Source organism: Pan troglodytes, chromosome 5, assembly GCF_028858775.2.
Source record: "Pan troglodytes isolate AG18354 chromosome 5, NHGRI_mPanTro3-v2.0_pri, whole genome shotgun sequence".
Lineage (NCBI taxonomy): Eukaryota > Metazoa > Chordata > Mammalia > Primates > Hominidae > Pan > Pan troglodytes.
In genome coordinates, this window is record NC_072403.2 from 124170896 (window position 1) to 124187262 (window position 16367).

A 16367-nucleotide genomic window follows, 5' to 3' on the forward strand; every position below is an offset into this window, starting at 1 on the left:
CACTTTGTAAATCATGAAAGCTTAATAAGTATCAACACTATTTTTTACCTGAGTCAGTAGTCATTGGAAATTCCAATATTTGGCAGTTGTGAATAACTGCCAATTTAACAGTTGTTCAATATTAACAGCTTTTCAAAAGCTGAGGTCTTCAAGCTACAGGTAGAAGGAGATAAAAGAAGCTTTCCTAATTCATTAGAACATCAGTTCTCCCCAGGTATACTGCAGATATGTTATAAGGCAAATTAAAACAAGCTGCAGTTTGCCTTCATGACACCATGAAATGCTTAGGTTGCTGCTTTTTTAATTCGCATGGAAAGCTAAAATTTTTGATGCTTATTTTCTTGATTTTTATAGCCATAATGTTCATCATGGAAGTACTTTTCCCCTTTGGAGATCACTGGAAACAGCTTCTGGACCACAAATGGGGTGAACTACTGTATCGAGAAAGGAGAGAGTAAGACTTGAGAGATATCTTTTTAGCTCAGGGTGCAGGTAAGAAACTATGGTTTATGTTTCAGAATAAGATGATATTCATTGCGATGGAATAATTGGTTTAGAAGAATAAAAACTAAATGAACATCTGGTCCTTCCTATGAAGATCAAATGACAGTAGTTATCTGGTCTACCCACTACCATCTTATCCTCTCTCCGAAGCTCCTTTGTGGTTGTCCTCAGTACTCCCAGGTTAATGACCGAGACAAAAGTGGAATTTCCTAATTTCCTTGAAAAGGGCCAAAAATACTGTCAGACAGGGAACAGGAAGCATAAAAATATCTCTCAGGAGAGCACCAATTGTTTAAAGATTTCTAGCTCATGTCTGGAGCTATTACAGGGGTGCTCTGAGCATCAGCTGCTCAGTGCAACCAGTGACACGTACTGGCCCAAGGCAGGCGTGTGTACTGCTGGGAAACTGCCTAGGAGGCACTGATTTGAATAAGATTTTGAGTAACATTTTGGAGACTAGTCTTGATTTAGAATATCAGCTTGGGAGGCCCCAGCATAGTGGTTCTCAAATATTTTAGAGCAGAGAATCCCTTTTTTAAAAACCAGTAAAATTTCATGTGAAATTCATCTATAAAACAGATAAAAAAGAGGCTGCTGTGATTGAAGGAGGTAGGGAGCAACCTCCTGCTGCTCTGGAGGACTTGAACCCTCAGGCATTTCCATGGAGCCTCAGTCTGAAAGCCACTGATTTAGTAGGTTTTATGTTAAAAGGTCTCTGCAGAGACTTCTCTCCCATGATTTAATACATTTCTACACACATCAGCAGCACCTTTGACTTCTCCTTCATCCTTACTCTTCAAACATATGACAAACCATCTTGATAGAACCTTGGCGATGATCCCAGCATCTGTTCTCTCCTTTCCAGACCACAGCCAGCATCCAAATCCAGGCCTCCTTAGGCTCTCCTGGATGGTTACCAATGCACGACATGGGTTATCCTGATTCCAGGCTCTCTGCCACCTATTGCCCAATCTAGCCAGGAGACTGTTCCCCGATTAATGTTGACAAATCATGATTCTCACTGTGTTTCTCTTTCTTCTGCTATGAAGTCTTTGATGGATCCCTGTGGTTCAGCCCAACAAACTGAGACTACTTCCCTTTCCAGAAGAAACTCTGTGTCTTTTTATTTACTCATCCTGTCCCCTCAGCTTGTATTCTTTTCCTCAATCTCAAAGATTCAACTCAAATGCCACCTTGCCCATGAAGTCACCTGGGAATGTTCCACCAGGAGTGAATGTTCCTTCTATATCCTTGAAGAGTTTTTGTAACATAAGAAATTAGTTGTATTGCATTATTAGTGTGCTTGTTTCATCTCTGTATTTTATTCATCTTTGTAGGATACTTGGCACTTGCTGAGGTAGTGTGCACCTTTTTGCTAAAAAAGAGAGTGAAGATATTGATACTGATCAATCGAGTGTCCCTGGATACCTAAGAAATACAATGTGGCAGTACAGAGCCTGACACACTATTTTCCATATTTCAAAATATTGAATTAAAAGTTGGCTGGGCATGGTGGCTCACGCCTGTAATTCCAGCACTTTGGGAGGCCGAGACAGTTGGATCACTTGAGGTCAGGAGTTCGAGACCAGCCTGGCCAACATGGTGAAACCCTGTCTCTACTAAAAATACAAAAATTAGTCAGGCGTAGTGGGCACCTGTAGTCCCAGCTACTCCGGAGGCTGAGGCAGGAGAATCGCTTGAACCCAGGAGGCAGAGATTGCAGTGAGCCGAGATCACACCACTGGACTCCAGCCTGGGTGGCAGAGCAAGACTCTGTCTACAAATAAATAAATAAAAGTAATAGTGACATATTTATAAAAAATGTATAATTAAAATGAAGTGCTAAATTTGGCTTTTGCTTAAAGTTAAAACAGGGCAATTACACGCACTATCTTATTTTCTCAGAAGATTTCTTTTGTGGTTATAAATTACTTTGCCTTATTAAGAAATGAGTTACTACTTAATACATTTCACTTGGTAGGTGTGATGAACTGAATTGTGTCCCCTCAAAATTCATGTTGAAACCTAACCCCTAATGTGACTGTATTTGGAGATACTGCCTATAAAGAGGTAATAAATACAGATAATAAAGATTAAATGGGCTGGGTGCGGTGGCTCATGCCTGCAATCCCAGCACTTTGGGAGATCGAGGCGGGTGGATCACTTGAGGTCAGGAGTACAAGACAAGCCTGGCCAACATGGTGAAACCCTGTTTCTATGAAAAATACAAAAATTAGCTGGGTGTGGTGCCAGGCACCTGTAGTCCCAGCTACTTGGGAGGCTGAGGCACGAGAATCGCTTGAACCCAGAAGGTGGAGGTTGCAGCAAGCAGAGATCATGTGCTACTGCACTCCAGCCAGGTGACAGAGTGAGACTCCATCTCAAAAAAAAAAAAAAAAAAAAAAGAAGAGACCTGAGTCTGAAGTATTTTTTATGGCATTTTTTATTGACCTTAAGCCACTCAGTCTGGATTATTTTTTACGGCAGCCCCAGCAGACTAATAAAGAAGGAAAAACATTTTAAAACATGAGGCTAGAGGAGGAGGAGAAATAGCAAAGAGATGCCTGCACATTAAAAGTTGGGGTAACATTATTCTCACACATTCCCCCATTCAGGTTACAGTGCATTTCACAAGTGACTGCTGCTACAGTCCTTCTCTTAGTTCAGAAGGCCGGAAGACTACCTGGGTCTGTTCCAGATCAAGTCGCTACTACCTTGAATGGTACCTTTCAGCACTACACTTGTATTCCTTGGGGTGCTGAATGAATAACTCACTATTTCAGACAAATTGTTTTATATAGTGCTTAAAGGAGTTAGCAGCCTATGTTTCCTTAAGTCTGACTTTTGAGGCCGGGTGCGGTGGCTCATGCCTGTAATCCCAGCACTTTGGGAGGCCGAGGCGGGCGGATCACGAGGTCATGAGATTGAGACCACCCTGGCTAACACAGTGAAACCCCGTCTCTACTAAAAACACAAAAAAATTAGGCAGGCATGGTGGCGGGCACCTGTAGTCCCGGGAGGCTGAGGCTGGAGGATGGCGTGAACCCGGGAGGCGGAGCTTGCAGTGAGCCTAGGTCGCGCCACTGCACCCCAGCCTGGGTGACAGAGCGAGACTCTGTCTCAAAAAAAACAAAAAAAAGTCTGACTTTTGAATCCTTTTCATTGTTAAATTTCCTTTCTTTTTCTATTGTCATTTGTAAAGAAACATTTTAAAAGGTAAACTGTTTCTAAACCTTCTTTAGTTGTCCTGATTGACATACTCTGTCTAATCATTTCTCCTGAGGTCATTTTTTTGTTTGTTTGTTTAATTGTTTTATTTTTAATCTTTGTATTTTTTTTTAAATTGCTGTGGGTAAATAGTAGGTGTATATATTTATGGGGTATGTGAGATGTTTTGATACAGGTATGCAATGGGAAATAAGCACACCATAGAGAATGGGGTATCCATCCCCTCAAACATTTATCCTTTGAGTCACAAACAATCCAATTACATCGTTATTTTAAAATGTACAATTAATTTATTATTGACTATAGTCATCCCATTGTTCTATCAAATAGTAGGTCTTACTCATGCTTTCTACTTTTTGTGTGCCCATTAACAATTCCCACCTCTCCACCAACCCCCTACTACCCTTCCCAGCTTCTGGTAGCCATCTTTCTATTCTCTATGTCCATGAGTTCAATTGACTTGATTTTTAGATCCCACAAATAAGTGAGAACATGCGACATTCATCTTTCTGTGCCTGGCTTATTTAACTTAACATAAAGTTTCATCCATGTTTTTGCAGATGTCTGGATCTCATTCTTTTTATGGTTAAATAGTACTCTATTGTGTATATGTACCACATTTTCTTTATCCATTCATCTGTTGATGGACACTTAGGTTGCCTCCAAATCTTTGCTATTGTAAACAGTGCTGTGACAAATATAGGAGTGCAGATATCTCTTCTATATACTGATTTTCTTTTTTTCAGTTTATATACCCAGCAGTGGAATTGCTGGATCATATTGTAGCTCAATTTTTATTTTTTATTTTTTTTAGGAACTGAGGTCATGTTTTTACTACCATGTCAGCTCTTTCCATATCCTTTTCAAGATCTTTTAAGTTGTAGGTCCACAAAGTAGACTCAGGACTCTATTGAAAAACCAATGCTCAGCATAGCTGGAGTCACATGAATATATATAAATATATACATGAATATATATATGAATGTATATGAATATATATATGAATATATATGAATGTATATATGATATATATGAATGTATATATATGATATATATATGAATGTGTATATATATACACATTCAGAAATCTAATCAACTGTTACTCCTCTTATGTTTAAGGGAAGGACTCCCCATTGTTACTGAGATGATACTTACTCTATAACTTAAAAACAAGGCCAAAGACCAAATATACCACTAATTTAAATGTTCTTTACAGACTTGTCAACTGCTAAGACTACTGCGGTAGTACGGGAAACCTTTATTAGCTGGGGTATTGCTAAGGCACTCTGAGACTTAGAAACAGATGTTAGAGGGTCATTATAATGTGAAGGTTAGGACCTTGAGGTCAGATTTCCTAGCTATGACCATGAGTTACTTAACTGCTATCTGGCTCATTTTCGTCATCAGTAAAATGGGGTTAATATTAATGCCTTCCTCTTGGGGTTGTTATGAGGAATAAATGAATTTATAATACACATAAGTACTTAGAACAGTACTTGCAACACAGCAAGTGCTAATCAAGTGCTTAGTAATTATAGCTAAAATGCTGCATCAAGGATAGCTGGAGTCTGCTGGGAGAATGGGGACGTCGGCTCTGATAGAGAAGGAGACACAGACCTGACTCAAAAGCACTTTCCTGCAGATTTCAATCCCTCTAGAAAAGGACCAGCTGGAGGAAGAGCAATTGGCAATTTTCATTTTGGGGAACTGGGTCTTCCCTGTCTCCTAACATTATCTTCCTAGTCTAGGACACAGACTGCACTCCTCACTCCCTGAAGAGACATCCTGAATCAGAATGACTCCCTTGTTACCAAGAAAAACATCACAATCCCACTATTCCCTGAAAAGTGTGAGCAACATCCTATTTTTGAGCAGATTCCCCAAGTAAATTCTTCCCCTGCCTCTGCTCTACTTCCTTCAAGGACACAGAGTCTTCAGTGTTTTGGTATCTGGGCTACGGGTGCTGAGAAGAGTTAGGTGGGAGTAAAAAAACCTGCCATGTCATTTCATGTCTTTTCTCAAAAAATATGTTCTGAGCACCCAGTGTGTGTGTGCCATGGTTTCAGGAAGTGACTTTACCTTATCAGCTTCCTTTAGATGCCTCAAAGCAGCAGTTTGCTTTGAGGCTTGTGTTTTATTCTGAAGTACACATTTTCAGGCAGTATGGGTGAGCTTGTGAACCCCCTTACTAGACTTAGCCATAATTTATGTTTTTTGGGTCTTCCTCCATAATTATATCAAACATTTTTGACATTTTCTGCATTTGCAGTTTCCCCTACATCCATTCAAAGTTCAAGCCCACCTGTATTTGAGAGCCTAGCATTTCTCATATTTTAATGTGCAGATAAACAGCCTGGGGATATGGTGAAAACGTAGATTCTGATTCTGGGGTGGAACCTGAGATTCTGCATCTCTAACACATCCCCAGGTGATGCTGATGCTGCCATCTTTGGACCACACTTTCAGTAGCAATGTTTTAGACCCCTCTTCCCCATAGCCAGCGACAATCAGCGCATTTAGACACTAGTGCACATCCCCTCACACACCAACAATTCTGACTTCGAGACAGTTCCTTGAACATATTTGCTTCCACATGTTGTGTTCTGCAAGATTCTTCTTTACATTGTTATTAAGATTTAGTGGACAGCTCTACTCTGTATAATATAATGTGAGTATTTCATGTTGATGTTTATAATGATTAATAATCTGTCACTGGCTTTCCCTTCCTTTCTCATTGAGTAAAAATACCTTCTCCTCTCTGGACCCTCTGCCATTTGGCACTGAACTGTTATGTGTTGACATGAGTCTCTGCTCAGTAGGTCTCCAGTCCCTGATTTCTTCCATTGTCTACTTTGCTATCTCTCTGCAGTGGGGATAGGTTTAGGGTCATTCTGGAGGGTCCAGATAGAGTAGGGGGTAGCACCCTTGGACCCTGGCATGGGAGACCCATGAACATTCATTGACCACATGGAGACACACTTAGGCTGTCTGGGAAGCCTCGTTGTTGTGTCACCTTGGAGAGGCTCATGTCTGTGGCTGGGTTGGTAACCTGTGCTGCAGATTAGCCCCAGCCCCACATCTGGAGTTGTTAGGAACCACCCCTCCCCACCCCCTATCACAGGCCAGGACCCTGTGTTTCCTTCAGGCTCTGGACTCTTAAAGTCTTGGGTTCTAACTAGGGCAACAGCTATGACTATGTGATTCAGTATCTTAAGCCAGGTTCCCTTTAACTGGCATTAATTTTAACTTATTTATTAAATAATTGTAGAATTTTGTTGCTAGAAGTAATCGGTTTTAATTTTTTTTAGTATAACTGAGGCCCCAGCAGGTAGAGGAATTGACCAGGTTTCTTTACCTGGCAAGGGTGATCTGGTTGTTAGTGATGGAGCCAAGAATCAGAATAGTTACAGACTCATAGTCTAGCTCTACTCAGCTCCATGAGAATCTCCTACTGATGACTCAACTTAAGGATAAACAGAAACAATAAAGAGTAAAACAGTAATAATATATTAGAAGTAGATATCTTTTACAAGATATCTAGATATGCTCAGGTAATAATCACTAGTTCTAAAGCTAGGATGAGGCTGGGCACAGTGGCTCATGCATGTAATCCCAGCACTTTGGGAGGCCCAGGCAGGGGGATTGCCTGAGGTCAGGAGTTCAAGACCAGCCTGGCCAACATGGTGAAACCCTGTCTCTACTAAAAGTACAAAAATTAGCTGGGCATGGTGGCGGGCGCCTGTAATCCCTGCTATTCAGGAGGCTGAGGCAGGAGAATCACTTGAACCTGGGAGGCGGATGTCGCAGTGAGCCAAGATTGCGCCACTGCACCCCAGCCTGGGCAACAGAGCTCTGCCTCAAAAATAAATAAACAAACAAAATAAAGCTAGGATGATTCAGTCCATTAAAACAATTGAAAAGAACGTAAGGCAAAAAGTGAGAACCAGCAGGACTGGTTTCACAAGGTAACAGGTCACAAAGACCCCGTGATAAAACAGGATGCAGTAAAGAAGCTGGCCAAACCATGCCAAAACCAAGATGGTAATAAATGCCACCTCTGGTCTCTGTCACTGCTCATTACATGCTAATTATAATACATTAGCATACCAAAAGAAACTCCCACCAGCACCGTGACAGTTTACAAATGCCATGAAATGTCTGGAAGTTACCCTATAAGGCCGGAAAGGAGGAGAAACTCACAGTTCTGAGACTTCCCCATCCCTTTCCTGGAAAACTCATAAATAATCCATCCCTTGTCTAGCATATGATCAAGAAATAACCATAAACACAGACAACCAGCAGCCCTCAGGACTGCTTGTCTATAGAGTACGCACCCTTTTATTCCCTTACTTTCTTAATAAACTTGCTTTCATTTTACTCTGTTGGCTGGTTCTTGAGTTCCTCCCTGTGTGAAGCCAAGAACCCACGTGGCCTCCCAGGCTGAACTCCAATTTGGGGGTTTACCCTGTGACACGTGTACTACTGCTAATGGGCATCGTGTCCCGGGGTCAAGCACCCACACCTCCCCTCTCTTCTCACGTACAAAATGAGAGAGTTGAATCTCTAAACTTCCTAAGTCTGACATTCTATGATTCCTTTGATTTCATGGCTCATGCTGCAAGGTATGATAGATTTATGTAACCAATAATAACCACCCACTGACTCTGCTTTCAAACAGGTCTCCTTTATGCTGAATTCTGTGCTGCAGGAGAAGCTTCAGGTCTCTTATGAATGGAATTTCAGCGTGTCTATTGGCATTAATGGTGGCAGACAACAATTTCAAAGGAACAATATAAAATGAGACAATTATTCATGTACTACAATTAAACCGCAGCCCATCTCCAGATATTCAGACCATTTAATCTCCAAATAGCAGGCATTTAACACCTCATCTGTGACCTGGGGGTTGACAGAACCACCTAGGACTCAGGACGGATAGCAGGAAAAGAGGTAACACTTAGGTAACACCTTCAGCTTGTCAAATTGTATCACTGTTCATCAAAGGGAAACACACACATGTAGCCATGAAGTTTGAAAGGCATCCTGGACTACCTCTGCTGTGGAAGAAGAGGCTTGCCAGGGTTTTCAGACCCCGAATTTGTGCTGTGGCTCTGTGCTGTGATTCTAGAGGGTTCTATAGTCCTAGCATCCCAGGGCCTGAGGCTTACTAGACATTTCTCTTCCCTTTGGCTGGTGTCTATGTTATGTGTTTCTTTGGACTGACATTTGGCTTTCTAGAGCTGCTTGGTTCAGCATGCCATGTTGCATTTCTCTTTGTACATAGACAACAGTGTTCCATGTAATAGTTGTGTGTGTGAGGGAAGTTTTAATGAAGGTACTTTTGATTCCTAGAGTCCTTGATTTCCTTTGAAGCAATCATGCCACTCCAAAATGGCATAATTACAAAATAAATATTAATATGCAAAGTCTTCATCATGCTCAGGGGCCCTTTTAGCTGTAGAGTACAGCCTGGATTACTGGTCTACTCTGCAAAAGACTTGTGCTAATGCAGCTGTTAATGTTACGGGATTTCTCTAACTCATCAGTTCTCATGAAGTAAAAAATGTGTATACTTCACTCCATTTAGGTAAACACGGATCTCTAGCCTCCACCAAAACACAGCATAAAAACTAAGAAAGTCCTGGGAGTGAAAAGAAGGTCATTTTGCATATTACTCAAATTATATTCACCCGTCTCTCCTCCTGCTTTTAACAGAATTTGTTTATGTATTTTTTTCTTTATGGAGAGGATTTGGGCTGAATATGGAAATTTTCCCATTACCATTCAGCTTCAGAATGTTGTTTCCCCCAAGTTTCTCATGATAAAAAGACTCAGATTCAGAGCCGAACTGCTGGCAGCTGAATTTCATTAAGACTTTGATGGGAAACTTAAGTTGGAATTACAAACATCTGTGGTTAAACTTCCCTTTAGTAAACCATTTCCCAGAATTTAACTTTACCACACCAAGAGCCAAAAAGAAAAACAGTTGAAAAAAGAATGCTGCTCTTTTGCAAATATGAGTAGGTATTTAAATATTCTTCTATATGGTCACTATACATCAATAGACTAGGTTTACTTATTTTAGAAAAAAATGATTGTTTGGAAATGCTAAGGTTTGGACTCAAAGCATATACTAGCAATCTGGTTTTAATGGCTTTTAACCAATCAAAGTTCTCAAAATTATGTCTGGCCATCATTATATTTATGTGGTTACTATAAGCCAGAAAAAACTCTAAAGTAGGGGAGTGTTTTTGGCATTTTAATTCAAGAAACTGTGACAAGTCAGATTTAGTAATTTAATTATGAGAGGAAAAAAGGTATTATCCTTGTCATATCAAAGCTGCTTTTTTTTTTTTTTTTTTTTCTTTTTTTTGAGATAGAGTCTCGCTCTGTCGCCCAGGCTGGAGTGCAATGGTACAATCTCCGCTCACTGCAACCTCCGCCTCCCGAGTTCAAGGAATTCTCTGCTTCAGCCTCCCAAGTAGCTGGGATTACAGGCGCCTGCCACCATGTCCAGCTAATTTTTTTTGTATTTTTAGTAGAGGCGGGGTCTCACCATCTTGGCCAGGCTGGTCTTGAACTCCTGACTTTGTGATCCACCCGTCTTGGCCTCCCAAAGTGTTGGGATTACAGGCGTGAGCCACCGTGCCCAGCTGCTGTTGGCTTTTTTCTTTAGCTTTTCTAGGGATTTAGCATTCATTTCTCTTAACTGCTCAGATCCTCCTATTGCTGGGGAAAGGCTGTTTAAAGAACCATAAAAGACACAATGATTATAAAAACTAAATGACAGCCTTCTTCTCCAATGTTGGATAATCAGCAAATTTTAAGCAAAAGTTAAAAGTACTGGAATTTATGGAATAAGTAAAGAGTTTGATAACAAAATACTTTTAACAAGATAGTGTAAAGCTTTACCTGAAGATAGACAGAGGCAGAGAGTGGAAAAATGAGGGAAAGGAAGGAGGGACAGACTGAGAGAAATGAGGGCTAACTTTGTGTTGGGCAGCTTACATATATTATTTCATTTAAATTTCACAAGAATTATGCAAGGCAGGTGTATTTCTATTTATTTTACAATCAAAGGAACTGAGTATCTAAAAGGTGGTCCAATTTGCCCAAAGTCAAACAGCTAGAAAGTTGTGGAGCTGGATTCACAGCGCATCTGTCTGGTTGTAAGCCCATATTCTGCCTGTAACGAAAGGTGAACTTCAAAATATTGTAAAGCAGAGGCTGCAAATAAATGATCTTTGGGCTGAATCTGGCCCTCAGATGTACTCAGCCTACAGGGCATTAAAAAAAATTTGAGTCAGCAATTTCACTTATGAATCCAAATTCTGTCTTCTTTTGAAAAAGACACAACAAAACAAAACAAAACCAGAAGACCTGGCAATGCTGAGAGGTGGCTGCCACTCTGGAAGAGGGATTCTTCCATTTCCTGTTATCGAGGCCCACCACTCACAGGATGCGTTTCTTTACCGAGCTAGATTCACTCAATTCTTTTTTACCTGGCCCCTATAAGACTCCAAGTCTTAAAACTTTCTCTGTACCATATGATCCAGCAATTCCACTTCTAGGTATACACCCCCAAAAAACTGAAAGCAAGAACTCAAACAGAGGCTTGTACAGCAATATTCATAGCAGCATTACTCACAGTAGCCAAAAGGTAGAAACGACCGAAATGTCCATCAACAAAATGAATGGACAAAACATAGTGTACATATAAACAGAGTATTATTCAGTTTTAAAAAGGAATGCAATTCTGACACATGCTACAACATGGGTGAGCCTCAAAGACATTATGCCAAATGAAATAAGCCAGGCACAAAAGGATAAGTACTGCATGATTATGTATATGGAGTATTTAGAGTAGTTAAATTCATAGAGACAAAGTAGAATTGTTGTTCCCAGGGGCTGGAGGAAGGAGTTAATCGGAAGTTATCATTTAATGGGTTTCAGTTTGGGAAAATGAAAAAGTTCTGGAGATTGATGGTGATGGTTTTATAATGATGTGAATATAGTCAATGCCACTGAAATGTGCCCTTAAAAATAGTTCAAATGGCCAGGTGCAGTGGCTCATGCCTGTAATCCCAGCACTTTGGGAGGCCGAGGCAGGCAGATCACAAGGTCAGGAGATTGAGACCATCCTGGCTAACACGGTGAAACCCGTCTCTACTAAAAATACAAAAAATTAGCCAGGCATGGTGGCACACGCTTGTAGTCCCAGCTACTCGGGAGGCTGAGGCAGGAGAATTGCTTGAACCCGGGAGGCCGAGGTTGCAGCAAGCCAAGATAGCACCACTGTACTCCAGCCTGGGTGACAGAGGGAGACTCTGTCTCAAAAAAAAAAAAAAAAAAAAAGTTCAAATGGCAAAGTTTCTGTTATTTTTATTTTATCATGTTAAAAGAAAAGACTTCCTCTGGTTAAATCAGAGAACTCTGGAACACTAGGGAATGGAATTCTTTACTTTTTAGCAATGTTATAATAAATTCCATAACATAGACCAGGTATTCCATAGGTAATACTGTTATGAATTTCCTACTTATTAATCTAAATCAACAGCTTTTAAGATAGACTGTAGCATCACGTGGAGGACACACCCTAGAATATCATTATAAAGAGAAAATAGGATAAGGAGACTCTATAGTTGAAAAAAAAAGTGCTCTATCAGGAAGACTCCCTGGTATACAGAAAGCAGAGAAAGGAATATGAAAATTTGGTTAAGGTAATTACCACTCTTAAATGTCAATGAACTCATCTGTAAAATGGGTATAATTTTCACTATTTAGTATTAAGACAATTCATGGAGGTTGATGGGACATAGTAGAAGTCAACAAGTATTAGTTTTTTCTTTCTTACGTGAGTAGTTTTAAAAAGTAGTCATTAGGCTAGATGGAGAAGGGAAGTTATCTCAACTTTTTGTAACTTATGCTACTCATCTAACAAGCACTGCAAAAATGGTCTTTAAATTGCATTTTATATTTCTTCATTTAAAGAAATTCCCAGCAGGGTGCGGTGGCTCATGCCTGTAATCCCAGCACTTTGGGAGGCCGAGGCGGGTGGATCATAAGGTCAGGTGATAGAGACTATCTTGGCCAACATGGTGAAACCCTGTCTCTACTAAAATACGAAAAATTAGTTGGGCGTGGTGGCATGTGCCTGTAATCCCAGCTACTTGGGAGGCTGAGGCAGGGGAATCGCTTTAACTCAGGAGGCAGGGGTTGCAGTGAGCTGAGATCAAGCCACTGCACTCCAGCCAGGCAATAGAGCAAGACTCTGTTTCAAAAAAAAAAAAAAAAAAGGAATTCCCAAAACTTTGACTAGAAGTATTCCTATATATATTTCTATTTACCTAATCACCTCTTCCTAGCTACGTTTGCACAGTTGAACTGCTTTTATAAACTCCTTCCTAGCTGTGCCGCTTACAAGCAGGGGCCTGGGCAAATGCTCTGTGCCTCGGTTTCTATGTGTATCAAATGAGATAATAACGATACCAGTCACACTGATTTGTCATGAAAGTTACTGGAAATTACTCATGGGAAGTGTTTACATCAGTATCGGCATGTGGTAAGTACTCAACGAGTATCAGCTATGAGCCATACTATTATTGCTATTACCACCACTGCTATATTCCAGTTCTTCTAAAATAAGGTTTTTGAAGCCTATTTTGGTGTTTGGCAAGTAAGTTTTGTGCCCTACTGGTCTAGCACAGGAATAATACTTTTTTCACATTACCTCCATGGCACTTACCTTGTAGCCACTCTTATAGAATGTTAGTACATTGTTCTGTATATAATGGCCACTTATTTTTTTTCTCTCTTCAATTGCTCACCCCTGAGGGCAAAGATGAGACTATACCTTCTTTCTATTGCTCCTTGTGCCTATTTTATTGCTCTTTCGAGGTAAGGCTCCAAACCAGCTTGTTGGGTGAATAAATGAATGAAATAATGACTGCATGTAAGGGGTTCAGATTACCTAATTGAATTGTTGGAACAGCAATGTAGAGTGATAACCCAGGCTAGCAACTGGAGGTCTTAGTGTGATCTCATGGGACCTTTTTCAAAGCAAGTGACCAAGATAAGAAAAAAGAAAGCAGATGGTTAAAGAGATCTAAAATGTTTTTATTAAACATTCTGCAATCTTTTAATGGCAGGACCCTAACAATGTGCTGGGACATGGGGTCACGTATCAACAAGGAAAAAAGTCAAGAGGAAAAGTCCCTCAGAGTTAGTCTGCTTTATAGAGTTTCTTTTTAGCAAGTCAGTTTTTCCGGTGTAAGGTATGTTCATGGGCACTGATCTTCTTGGAGTGAAGTTAACACAACAATAATGACAACAATAGCAAAACTGAGGTTTCTAGGAGAGAAATTCCTCTTTTCCCCTCTGAGGGGCAACTCATTGACAACTCAATGTTGTCAGTTGTATCCCTTATTCTCTCATTTATCTGTGAAAGCCAGTAATAGCACCGTCACCTCCTCCACCACCTTCCACCTTGCCCTGTCAGCAGAGTCCTTGCCTTCTCAGTTTCTCAGTCTCTGTGTGGCTTCTTTCCAGCCACACAATGTAACCTCCAACCTCATGTTCTTGACCTTGTTTAGTTCCTACTTCTTTTTGATGGACAAGAATCTCATTCTTCCTAAGGACATTCTGTTACTGGCTTCTTGTGGGGGTGTTCCCATCTTCATTCCTGCCCCCACACCAGTTCTTTTCCATATCTACCATATCTATATTGGTCAAGAAGAGTTTGGCCTAGTTTTTCCTGCTATAGTGTGTGTGGTGGAATGAATAGACTTTCTTTTCCTTAATGTGAAATATTAGAATACTGATTATCATTATTGAAACTGCCCAGTCTTCCCTTTTGAGAATCACCTGTTGAGAATCACTGTTCTCACCATAAACTCAGCAATAAAGGACTCAGTAGATTAAGTGTCAAGAAGCAAAGGTGGGAAAATCCTCCCCACAACTAGTACGGAGTTACCCACAGGTGCTCTTCTTTTCAAATACTTTGCATCTAGGGGGAAGCTTTGGCTTGTTTTACAAGGAAAACAGGAGACTTCCTTTTTGGTCAGCCAACAATCTCTATCCTTTTATTCCGTGCATATTTCATGTATTTGTTCCCCAGCTCACATGGAGCAATACAGCATGCCAGAGTTTGTGTCTTGGGCCAAGTACTCAGGGATGGAGAGTCCACAAGCTGGGCTATTGAACAGCTTAGGAGAACCTCAGGAGGGCCTTCAGCCAAGCACCTCCCACTGCTCCATGCTTGCCTTAATATTTTTCTTCCTTCTCTCTGAAGGAGAATTGCAGAATAACCATTCATATAAATCCAAGTAAAGAGAATGTATTTTTAGAATATCTTCCCATCCACACATTGAACCTCTCCCATGAATAATGTGTCCGTGTTCTCTTTCTCTCTCCATGTATACACAAATACAGTCTCCTGAGCCAACCCAGTAAAGTGTTTGTACCATGTTATTAAGTCTCCGGAATGTATTTGGTTTAAGGTCTGGTTACTGCTATAAAGAGCATGGGAAACCTGATGGTGGGGCGTTGGGATCGCCATGGGACTGCAGGCTAACTGGAGGCATTATGTGAAACTATGCAGTGGGAACATAATTACCTCAATCTCACCCTTTCTACACCATATACTTTGACCTTCCTGGAATGACTAATATCTTCTTTCTGTTTTTCAAAACTGAAGGCCTCCACTGGCATTCTGAACCTATTAGACTCTGACATTATTACAAATTTAATTCACTACGTGACATTTTTTTTCCAGCTGGAAGAATATAGATAAACAGATATAATAATATTAAGTAAAAGAAAACCATAAACATAAGGTTCTAAAGAATATTCTCAAATAAGGGTTTCTTTTAATCTGATCATCATCCACATTTTTATAGTAACAATTGTAACAACTCTTGGCATATATAGAGCATTTATACTATGTCAAGCACTATGCTAAGCACTCTATTTTATCTAATTTCATTACAATAACAGTATGAGGTATGAAGCAGGCATCAATAAATTCTGTCAGTATCAGTTTATCTGCAGTCTGGGGATCTGTAACTTGACCAAGGTCAAAGAGCTTGAAATTTCAACTTGGGACCATCAGACTGAAAACCTGCAATCTGAAACACTTTGCTGTGCTGCCTTCCTATTATTTCACCAAACATATGAGCACATAAGAAATTTCCTAGGGTCTCAGCATTAATTTTAAGGTTCTCTAAAACTCAAAAAATTACTTTCCTAATTTTTTTGTGGGATGAGAGTTACAAAAAACAGTTGTATATGGCTTGTCTCTTTAGACCTAACAGATACAAATACAGGATGCCCGGATAAATTTGAATTTCAGATGAACAATGAAAACAAATTTTAGTATAAATATGTCCTCTGCAGTATTTGGGATGTGATCAAAATTCATTCATTATTTATCTGAAATTCACATTTGAGTGTCCTGCAATTTATCTGCCAATTTTACTCTTAAGTAAAATTAAGCATTTCATTCAGGGACTTTACGTGCTCAAAGCAACAGGTGGAGATAATGCTTCCCTGGGGTTAATTCCAAGCCTGTAGAGAAGCAAAGCCTTCCCATTGCATGAAGTCCCTCCTGGTCTGGCTTCTCCCCAAGTTTCTGGGTA

At 40.3% G+C, this 16367-nt stretch overlaps 1 protein-coding gene and 1 long non-coding RNA gene across 4 annotated transcripts in view; one reads left to right on the forward strand and one right to left on the reverse strand.

Moving 5' to 3' along the window:
* Positions 1-16367, reverse strand: part of LAMA4 (laminin subunit alpha 4) — a 145665-nt gene that overhangs the window by 127465 nt on the left and 1833 nt on the right. The gene's annotated exons all lie outside the window — the stretch shown is intronic.
* The window catches only part of LOC107975245 (uncharacterized), a 70124-nt gene continuing 53928 nt past the window's right edge, over positions 172-16367 (forward strand). The window contains exons 1-2 of the long non-coding RNA XR_001718655.4: positions 172-214; positions 355-492. This is a non-coding gene — a long non-coding RNA (uncharacterized LOC107975245). The remainder of the gene's footprint in view (positions 215-354; positions 493-16367) is intronic.